This window comes from Coregonus clupeaformis, chromosome 34, assembly GCF_020615455.1.
Source record: "Coregonus clupeaformis isolate EN_2021a chromosome 34, ASM2061545v1, whole genome shotgun sequence".
Classification (NCBI taxonomy): domain Eukaryota; kingdom Metazoa; phylum Chordata; class Actinopteri; order Salmoniformes; family Salmonidae; genus Coregonus; species Coregonus clupeaformis.
The window spans coordinates 38,047,080-38,058,668 of NC_059225.1; positions in this window are offsets into that span (position 1 = coordinate 38,047,080).

Genomic DNA, 11,589 nt, shown 5'->3' on the forward strand with positions numbered 1-11,589 from the left:
ATAGACAGTATATTCCCTCTCTGTGGAGCAATGCCAGAGATTGCAAAGGGAACTAAATAGCAACCTGACGAGATTGTCAAAGTTAATCCCCATCTTAAATCCCAACAATAGAAGGTATAGTCAACATGTCTGAACCCTAAAGGCAGTGAATGTGTTTAAAGCTGTTAGGATCACTCTGTGGACAGCAGTGCATTTGGTGTGGGGGAAAAAGCAGTTCATTCTTTCAATTAAAAATAAATGTTCCTTATTATAAACTGAGATCATTACAACCTTAATTTGGAGTTTCCAACTGTAATAAAACAGTTATTTTTCCTAACTCTGAGTTTGGCAGTGGAGCCTGCAACAAAAGGTTCTGTAAAGCAAATGCATTTGTTTACCTTTTGTTAATAAAATACATTTTCTGCTAACAGATCCCTCTGTACGTATTAAATTCTAGTTTTTAATCTCGGTGCTGAGTTAATAATGTGAGTTAATGTTTAGCGGCTAATTGTATAGCTAATAGGCTATGTGTTTGAAGATCGACTGAGGTGAATGAAGCTACAGCAACCAATGTGATAATGACTGGGGTAGTTTTTGCTTATTTTTGCTGTTCTCCAAATAGCAAATCCACATTCCCCCTACCCCCTCACTAAACTCAGACCCTGGCTACGGCCCTGTGTGTGTGTGCCCCGTGAGTGTGTGCTTCCATGTGTGTGTGCTGCCATGCTTTATAGTCTGTGTCTGCCGGTCAACAGGATATACAGCACACGTGAGTATGCTTTAGTGTAGGCACGTGTATATGTGACGACCTATGCGATGACCTTCTTTAAAACCTTATATAAAACATTTTTCTCAATCTATTAATAGCGCCACTACAGCATGTGTAGAAAATTCCAGAGGCACCCATAAACTCTCTCACCTTCCTCTCTTCTTAACCCTCTGGTAGGGACTTGGCGCAGGCTGATTTGGGCAAGGCCTCAGTGCATTTTCTTTAATTTAATCTCCTCTGAATAACTGGAACCAGGAGGGAGGGAGGGAGGGAGGGAGAGAGAGAGGGAGAGGGAGAGGGAGGGAGAGAGAGAGAGACAGAGCCTTTGCTTTATAATGTCCTCCATGTGCTAATATTTTTCATGGAAAGAGAGAAGCAGATTATTTTTCATCTACTCTCCTCACTCTTACACTCATAACTATGTGTTATAGGGGTTCAACAGTGTCTCTTCCAGATTTTGGTTGTTTACCCTCTCTTTATCCTCCTCTCTCGCCATCCATCAGTGAAATCTCTGAAAGGAGTCTTGGTGAAAACTTCACAACCCTGCCAGAGCACTCAAAACAATCCCCTGGTCTCAACAGTACTTAGTCACAAACATAACATATTTGTGTTGCCTCAAGCATTCACCAGTCTTTGAGTGTCCATATACAGTGGGGGAAAAAAGTATTTAGTCAGCCACCAATTGTGCAAGTTCTCCCACTTAAAAAGATGAGAGAGGCCTGGAATTTTCATCATAGGTACACGACAAATTGAGATTTTTTTTCTCCAGAAAATCACATTGTAGGATTTTTCATGAATTTATTTGCAAATTATGGTGGAAAATAAGTTTTGGGTCACCTACAAACAAGCAAGATTTCTGGCTCTCACAGACCTGTAACTTCTTCTTTAAGAGGCTCCTCTGTCCTCCACTCGTTACCTGTATTAATGGCACCTGTTTGAACCTGTTATCAGTATAAAAGACACCTGTCCACAACCTCAAACAGTCACACTCCAAACTCCACTATGGCCAAGACCAAAGAGCTGTCAAAGTTCTAAATGAATTCTAAATACAGCCTGAATTCTATATGGATTAAATATATGTTTTTCTCACCCATCTACACACAATACCCCAGAATGACAAAGTGAAAATATGTTTTTGGAAATGTAGCTAATTTATTGAAAATGAAATACAGAAATATCTCATTTTAAATAGGTATTCACACCCCTGAGTCAATACTTTGAAGATGCACCTTTGGAAGCGATTACAGCTTTGAGTCGTCTTGGGTATGTCTGTGTCAGCTTTACACATCTGGATTTGGGGATTTTCTTCCATTCTTCCTTGCAGATTTTCTCAAGCTCTGTTAAGTTAGATGGGGGAGCGGCGGTGAACAGCAATCTTCAAGTCTTTCCACAGATTTTCAATGGGTCTGGACTTTGGCTGGGCCACTCAGAGGCTTTCACCTTCTTGTTCTGAGGCCACTCCAGCATTGCTTTGCCTGTATGTTTGAGGTCATTGTCCGGTTGGAATGTAAATCTTCGCCCCCAGTCTGTAGTGGCACTCTGAAGCAGGTTCTCATCAAGGATTTGCCTGTATTTATTTAGTAGTGGTTTCTTTGCAGCAATTTGACCATGAAGGCCTGACACAAAGTCTCCTCTGAACAGTTGAATATTTTCCAGATTGACTGACCTTCATGTCTGAAAGTAATGATGGACTGTCATTTCTCTTTGCTTATTTGAGCTGTTCTTGCCATATTATAGACTTGGTCTTTTACCAAATAGGGCTATCTTCTGTATACCACCCCTACCTTGTCACAACACAACTGATTGGCTCAAATGCATTAAGAAGGAAATAAATTCCACAAATTCACTTTTAACAAGGAACACCTGTTAATTGAAATGCATTCCAGGTGACTACCTCATGAAGCTTGTTGAGAGAATGCCAAGAGTGTGCAAAGCTGTCATCAAGGCAAAGGGTGACTACTACTACTAAAATAAAATATTGTTTGATTTGTTTAACAGTTTTTTTTTGCTTACTACATGATTCCATATGTGTTATTTCATAGTTTTGATGTCTTCACTATTATTCTACAATGTAGAAAATAGTACAAATAAAGAAAAACCCTTGAATGAGTAAGTGTGTCCAAACTTTTGACTGGTACAGTATAAGCCTATCACAACTCTATCTCGGAGATCTATGGACAGTTCCTTGGCTTTCATGGTATAGTTTCTGCTCTGACATGCACTGTCAACTGTGGGACCTTACATAGACAGGTGTGTTTCTTTCTAAATCACGTCCAAACAATTTAATTTGCCACAAGTTGAAGTGACATCTCAAGGATGATCAAAGGAAATTGGATGCACCGGAGCTCAATTTGGAAAGGGGTGTGAATACTTATGCAAATTATATATTTCTGTATTTCATTTTCCATAAATGTACAACAATTTCTAAAAACATGTTTTCACTTTGTCATTATGGGATATTATTTGTAGATGGGTGAGAAAAACATATTTAATCCATTTAGAATTCAGGCTCTAACACAACAAAATGTGGAATAAGTCAAGGGGTACGAATCCTTTCTGAAGGCACTGTACCATATGAAACGTAACATATCATATTAATTGCAGTGTTTTTACATTTACTATGTTACGTCTACCCCTGAGTCCAGGTTCGACAAGGGCACTTAAAGGGAGACATTGTCTGTCTATGAAATGCTCAAGATTTCCCTAAATAACTATTACATTTGAAATAGACTGGACTTTATATCCACATGAATAATCACCACCTTCTTGCTGACAAATTATAATTACAAGATCATTCCTGATACAAAATTGTAAATCTTTTTTATAGAGTTTGTTTGGATAGTAAATGATGTGACGAGTGTCTTTCAATATATTCTCAGAGAATGGGATCAGATCAGAGATGTGGTTCTAATGTTTTCCATTGGAACTTGCTGTCTCACATCTTTCATCTCGATGATGTGACAATGACGAGGCAGGACGAGTCACACATGGTGTTTCTGATTACCATGAGTGTGGGCTCAATCCTAATCAAACCCAGAGTTCCAGCATCTACACAGAAGACAGTGGAAGTAGTAGCATGAGCGGGAGAGGGAGAAAGAGAGAGAGAGCCAAGACTAACTGTCTGGTATACGTTGTGCCAGCGAGGCCCTGGGGTGTGGTGCATCCTTTTGTTACTGCCTTCAGACAGACGCAGAGAGGTTTACGGTCTTTTTAAAGAGGGAAAGACTGAGGAGCAGGGGCGAGAGAGAGAGAGAGAGAGTCTGGGGGGGGAAGAGTCAGTGAGTCATTTTGACATTGTAGACATGATATTACTGGCCCAGCATTTCCATACTAGAATGGTCAAGTCTTTGGATTGGTCCCTATTCCATACTACTGTTTATGTTCCTACATCGTTGTCTGCTCCTCTACTTCCTGGAGGAAGACTTGCAGAAGGTCTGAAATACAGTGCCTTCGGAAAGTATTCAGACCCCTTAACTTTTCCACATTTTGCTACGTTACAGCCTTATTCAAAAATGGATGAAATAAAACAATTTATTCAGCAATCTACACACAATATCCCATAATTACAAAATGAAAACAAGGTTTTTAGAAATGTTTGTGCAGCAACGCTCCCCATCCAACCTGACAGAGTTTGAGAGGATCTGCAGAGAAGAATGGGAGAAACTCCCCAAATACAGGTGTGCCAAGCTTGTAGCGTCATACCCAAGAAGACTCAAGGCTGTAATCGCTGCCAAAGGTGCTTCAGTAATGTGCTCAGTAAAGGGTCTGAATACTTATGTAAATGTGATATTTCAGTTTTTGGTTTGTCATTATCGGGTATTGTGTGTAGATTGATGAGGGGGAAAAAAAACAATTTAATCAATTTTAGAATAAGGCTTTAACCTAACAAAATGTGGGAAAAGTCAAGGGGTCTGAATACTTTCCGAAGGCACTGTATGTCCCGCTTTGATGTAATTACTTTGCTTTTGTAGGGTTCCTCAAACTGTGAAAATATGTGATGTAGTGAAAGTGGATGGGAGAGCTGCTAGAGCTGCCTTCTGAAACATTATCATTGGAATCGCTTTAAAGCAGGAATCTGGTGTTTGTTTACTCAGATTTGCTGTGCTTTTGCAGTTGTCGGTGAAGCCACACGGTAAGATCAACGTTAACGGCCTCATCGCCCTCACAGCAGGCGTAGGCTAAAAAGCGCTAAACAAGGAAAGAAAAACAAAACATATTTTATTTGAATAGATGTCGCTTTTTTCCACTTCAACAATTTAAGGCATCCTGTTAGTTAGACGTGAGATTACTAGTGAGGTTCAACAATAACATTCTTTCCATCAGTGCTTGGCATAACACTGTGTTTACTCTGAGGTGGTGGTTCAGCTGCTCCTATTGCTAGCTACAGTGCCTTCGGAAAGTATTCAGACCCCTTGACTTTTTCCAAATTTTGTTACGTTACAGCCTTACTCTAAAATTTATTAAATAAAGCAATCTCAATCTACACACATTACCCTATAATGACAAAGCAAAAACAGGTTTTTAGACATTTTGGAAATTTATAAAAAATAAAAAATAAAAACCTTATTTACATAAGTATTCAGACCCTTTGCTAAGAGACTCTAAATTGAGCTCAGGTGCATCCTGTTTCCATTGATCATCCTTGAGATGTTTCTACAACTTGATTGGAGTCCACCTGTGGTAATTCAATTGATTGGACATGATTTGGAAAGGCACACACCTGTCTACAGTGGGGGAAAAAGTATTTAGTCAGCCACCAATTGTGCAAGTTCTCCCACTTAAAAAGATGAGAGAGGCCTGTAATTTTTTCATCATATTTACACGTCAACTATGACAGACAAAATGAGAAATAAAAATCCAGAAAATCACATTGTAGGATTTTTTATGAATTTATTTGCAAATTATGGTGGAAAATAAGTATTTGGTCAATAACAAAAGTTTCTCAATACTTTGTTATATACCCTTTGTTGGCAATGACACAGGTCAAACGTTTTCTGTAAGTCTTCACAAGGTTTTCACACACTGTTGCTGGTATTTTGGCCCATTCCTCCATGCAGATCTCCTCTAGAGCAGTGATGTTTTGGGGCTGTCGCTGCGCAACACAGACTTTCAACTCCCTCCAAAGATTTTCTATGGGGTTGAGATCTGGAGACTGGCTAGGCCACTCCAGGACCTTGAAATGCTTCTTACGAAGCCACTCCATCGTTGCCGGGCAGTGTGTTTGGGATCATTGTCATGCTGAAAGACCCAGCCACGTTTCATCTTCAATGCCCTTGCTGATGGAAGGAGGTTTTCACTCAAAATCTCACGATACATGGCCCCATTCATTCTTTCCTTTACACGGATCAGTCGTCCTGGTCCCTTTGCAGAAAAAACAGCCCCAAAGCATGATGTTTCCACCCCCATGCTTCACAGTAGGTATGGTGTTCTTTGGATGCAACTCAGCATTCTTTGTCCTCCAAACACGACGAGTTGAGTTTTTACCAAAAAGTTATATTTTGGTTTCATCTGACCATATGACATTCTCCCAATCCTCTTCTGGATCATCCAAATGCACTCTAGCAAACTTCAGACGGGCCTGGACATGTACTGGCTTAAGCAGGGGGACACGTCTGGCACTGCAGGATTTGAGTCCCCTGGCGGCGTAGTGTGTTACTGATGGTAGGCTTTGTTACTTTGGTCCCAGCTCTCTGCAGGTCATTCACTAGGTCCCCCCCGTGTGGTTCTGGGATTTTTGCTCACCGTTCTTGTGATCATTTTGACCCCACGGGGTGAGATCTTGTGTGGAGCCCCAGATCGAGGGAGATTATCAGTGGTCTTGTAAGTCTTCCATTTCCTAATAATTGCTCCCACAGTTGATTTCTTCTAACCAAGCTGCTTACCTATTGCAGATTCATCTTCCCAGCCTGGTGCAGGTCTACAATTTTGTTTCTGGTGTCCTTTGACAGCTCTTTGGTCTTGGCCATAGTGGAGTTTGGAGTGTGACTGTTTGAGGTTGTGGACAGGTGACTTTTATACTGATAACAAGTTCAAACAGGTGCCATTAATACAGGTAACGAGTGGAGGACAGAGGAGCCTCTTAAAGAAGAAGTTACAGGTCTGTGAGAGCCAGAAATCTTGCTTGTTTGTAGGTGACCAAAAACTTATTTTCCACCATAATCTGCAAATAAATTCATAAAAAATCCTACAATGTGATTTTCTGGAGAAAAAAATTCTCAATTCGTCTGTCATAGTTGATGTGTACCTATGATGAAAAATACAGGCCTCTCTCATCTTTTTAAGTGGGAGAACTTGCACAATTGGTGGCTGACTAAATACTTTTTTCCCCCACTGTATATAAGGTCCCACAGCATGTCAGAGCAAAAACAAAGCCATGAAGTTGAAGGAATTGTCCGTAGAGCTCCGAGACAGGATTGTGTCGAGGCACAGCTCTGGGGAAGGGTACCAAAACATTTCTGCAGCATTGAAGGCCTCCAAGAACACAGTGGCCTCCATCATTCTTAAATGGAAGAAGTTTGGAACCACCAAGACCCTTCCTAGAGCTGGCCACCCGGCCAAACTGAGCAATCGGGGGAGAAGGGCCTTGGTCAGGGAGGTGACCAAGAACCCGATAGTCACTCTGACAGAGCTCCAGAGTTCCTCTGTGGAGATGGGAGAACCTTCCAGAAGGACAACCATCTCTGCAGCACTCCACCATTTTATGGTAGAGTGGCCAGACGGAAGCCACTACTTAGTAAAAGGCACATTACAGCCCGCTTGGAGTTTGCCAAAAGGCACCTAAAGACTCTCAGACCATGAGAAACATGATTCTCTGGTCGGATGAAACCAAAATTGAACTCTTTGGCCTGAATGCCAATCGTCACTACTGGAGGAAACCTTGCACCATCCCTACGGTGAAGCATGGTGGTGGTAGCATCCTGCTGTGGATATGTTTTTCAGCAGCAGGGACTGGGAGACAAGTCAGGATCGAGGCAAAGATGAACGGAGCAAAGTACAGCGAGATCCTTGATGAAAACCTGCTCTAGAGCGCTCAGGACCTCAGACTGGGGCGAATGTCCTTGAGTGGCCCAGCCAGAGATCTTTCAGAATGGTGCTGGAGAAGATGGTTGCCGTTTTACAGCCCTCTAACCAATTGTACTATTATGTGTGTTTTTCTGCGTTAATTGTAATTTATTCTGTACATAATATTACCGCCACCATCTCATATGACCAAAAAGAGCTTCTGGATATCAAGACAGCGATAACTCACCTCGCATTGGACGAAGATTTTTTTCTTCAGCGAAGGATATCCTACAGACACCCGACAAGACCCAAATCCCTGTCGTTCGCATGAGAAAGAGACAGAGATATCGTGGACGTAGGTCGGGGTGCCTCGTAAGGATCCGACGGCAAGCGAGTAAACTGCCTCTTCCATCAATCCTATTAGCCAATGTTCAATCATTTGAAAATAAATTGGACAACCTAAAATTAAGGTTATCCTACCAACGGGACATTAAATACTGTAATATCTTATGTTTTCATCGAGTTGTGTCTGAACGACGACATGAATAACATACAGCTGGTGGGATATACGCTACATCGGTAGGATAGAACGGCTGACTCCGATAAGACAAGGGGGTTGCCTGAGTTAGAGTATCTCATGATAAGCTGTAGACCACACTATTTACCAAGAGAGTTTTCATCTATACTTTTCGTAGCTGTCTATTTACCACCACAAACCGATGCTGGCACTAAGATTGCACTCAATGAGATGTATATGGCCATAAGTAAACAGGAAAATGCTCATCCAGAGGCAGCGCTCCTAGTGGCCGGGGACTTTAATGCAGGGAAACTTACATCCGTTTTACCTCATTTCTACCAGCATGTTAAATGTGCAACCAGAGGGGAAAAAAAAAACTCTAGACCACCTTTACTCCACACACAGAGATGCGTACAAAGCTCTCCCTCAACCTCCATTTGGCAAATCTGACCATAACTCTATCCTCCTGATTCCTGCTTATAAGCAAAAACTAAAGCAGGAAGCACCAGTGATTCGGCTAATAAGGAAATGGGCAGATGACGTAGATGCTAAGCTACAGGACTGTTTTGCTAGCACAGACTGGAATATGTTCCGATAGCATTGAGGAGTACACCACATCAGTCACTGGCTTCATCAATAAATGCATTGATGATGTCGTCCCCACAGTGACCGTATGTACATACCCCAACCAGAAGCCATGGATTACAGGCAACATCCGCACTGAGCTAAAGGGTAGAGCTCCCGATTTCAAGGAGTGGGACAACGCGCATAAGAAATTCCGCTATGCCCTCAGATGAACCATCAAACAGGCAAAGAGTCAATACAGGACTAAGATTGAATCGTACTACACCGGCTCTGACGCTCGTTGGATGTGGCAGGGATTGAAAACTATTACAGACTACAAAGGGAAGCACAGCCGCCAGCTGCCCAGTGACACAAGCCTACCAGACGAGCTAAATCACTTCTATGCTCGCTTCGAGGCAAGTAACACTGAAGCATGCATGAGAGCATCAGCTGTTCCGGAAGACTGTGTGATCACACTCTCCATAGCCGATGTGAGTAAGACTTTTAAGCAGGTCAACAAGGCCGCAGGGCCAGACGGATTACCAGGACGTGTACTCCGAGCATGCGCTGACCAACTGGCAAGTGTCTTCATTGACATTTTCAACATGTCCCTGACTGAGTCTGTAATACCAACATATTTCAAGCAGACCACCAAAGTCCCTGTGTCCAAGGACTCTAAGATAACCTGCCTAAATGACTACCGACCCGTAGCACTCACGTCTGTAGCCATGAAGTGCTTTGAAGGGCTGGTCATGGCTCACATCAACACCATTATCCCAGAAACCCTAGACCCACTCCAATTTGCATACCGCCCCAACAGATCCACAGATTACGCAATCTCTATTGCACTCCACACTGTCCTTGCCCACCTGGACAAGAGTAACACCTACATGAGAATGCTATTCATTGACTACAGCTCAGCGTTCAACACCATAGTGCCCTCAAAGCTCATCACTAAGCTAAGGACCCTGGGACTAAACACCTCCCTCTGCAACTAGATCCTGGACTTCCTGACGGGCCGCCCCCAGGTGGTAAATTCAGGTAACAACACATCTGCTACGCTGATCGTCAACATGGGGGCCCCTCAGGGTTGCGTGCTCAGTCCTCTCTTGTACTCCCTGTTCACCCATGACTGCATGGCCAGGCACGACTCCAACACCATCATTAAGTTTGCCGACGACACAACAGTGGTAGGCCTGATCACAGACAATGATGAGACAGCCTATAGGGAGGAGGTCAGAGACCTGGCCGTGTGATGCCAGGATAACAACCTCTCCCTCAACGTTATCAAGACAAAGGAGATGATTGTGGACTACAGGAAAAAAAAGAGGACTGAGCACACCCCCATTCTCTTCGACGGGCCTGTAGTGGAACAGGTTGAGAGCTTCAAGTTCCTTAGTGTCCACATTACCAACAAACTATCATTGTCCAAGCACACCAAGACTGTCATGACGACAAAGCCTATTCTCCCTCAGGAGACTGAAAACATTTGGCATGGGTCCTCAGATCCTCAAAAAGTTCTACATCTGCACCATCGAGAGCATCCTGACTGGTTGCATCACCGCCTGGTATGGCAACTGCTCTGCCTCCGACCGCAAGGCACTACAGAGGGTAGTGCGTACGGCGCTGTACATCACTAGGGCCAAGCTTCCTGCCATCCAGGACCTCTATACCAGGCGGTGTCAGAGGAAGGCCCTCAAAATTGTCGAAGACTCCAGCCAAGTATAGGTTGAAAAGCCTTCTTAACAGCTTCTACCCCCAAGCCATAAGACTCCTGAACAGCTAATCATGGCTACCCGGACTATTAGCATTGTCCCCCCACCCCACCCCACCCCACCCCACCCCACCCCATCCCCCTCTTTTACGCTGCTGCTACTCTGTTTATTATTCATGCATAGTCACTTTAACTCTACCCACATGTACATATTACCTCAAGTAACCGGTGCCCCCGCACATTGACTCTGTACCAGTACCCCCTGTATATAGCCTCCCTACTGTTATTTTATTTTACTGCTGCTCTTTAATTATTTGCTATTTTTTATTTATCTCTTTTTTACTTCACACTTTTTTTTCTTTTCTTAAAAACTGCATTGCTGGTTAAGGGCTTGTAAGTAAGCATTTCACTGTAATGTCTACACCTGTGGCAAATACAATTTGATTTGATTTGACTTGAACCCGATCGAACATCTATGGAGAGACCTGAAAATAGCTGTGCAGTAAGGCTCCCCATCCAACCTGACGGAGCTTGAGAGGATATGCAGAGAAGAATGGGAGAAACTTCCCAAATACAGGTGTGTCAAGCTTGTAGCGTCATACCCAAGAAGACTCGAGGCTGTAATCGCTGCCAAAGGTGCTTCAATAAAGTACTCAGTAATGGGTCTGTATACTTATGTAAATGTGATATTTTAGTGTAGAATTTTCAATAAATTAGCAAGAAGTTATAAAAAACGGTTTTTGCTCTGTCTGGGTATTGTGTGTAGATTGATGAGGGGGAAAAACAATTTAATCAATTTTAGAATAAGGCTCTAACGTAACAAAATGTGGAAAAAGTCAAGGGGTCTGAATACTTTCTGAAGTCACTGTATATCACACTTATCAACACTTGGTTGGTGGGATATATGCCATGCGGTGTCAGAGAGAGTGGAGCGATAAAGGGAGTGAGGGACATAGAGGGGGAGAGGAGATACGCAGTTAATGGATCTCTATGGTGCAGGTGTAACAGTTTTGCTTCCGTCCCTCTCCTCGCCTCTACCTGGGC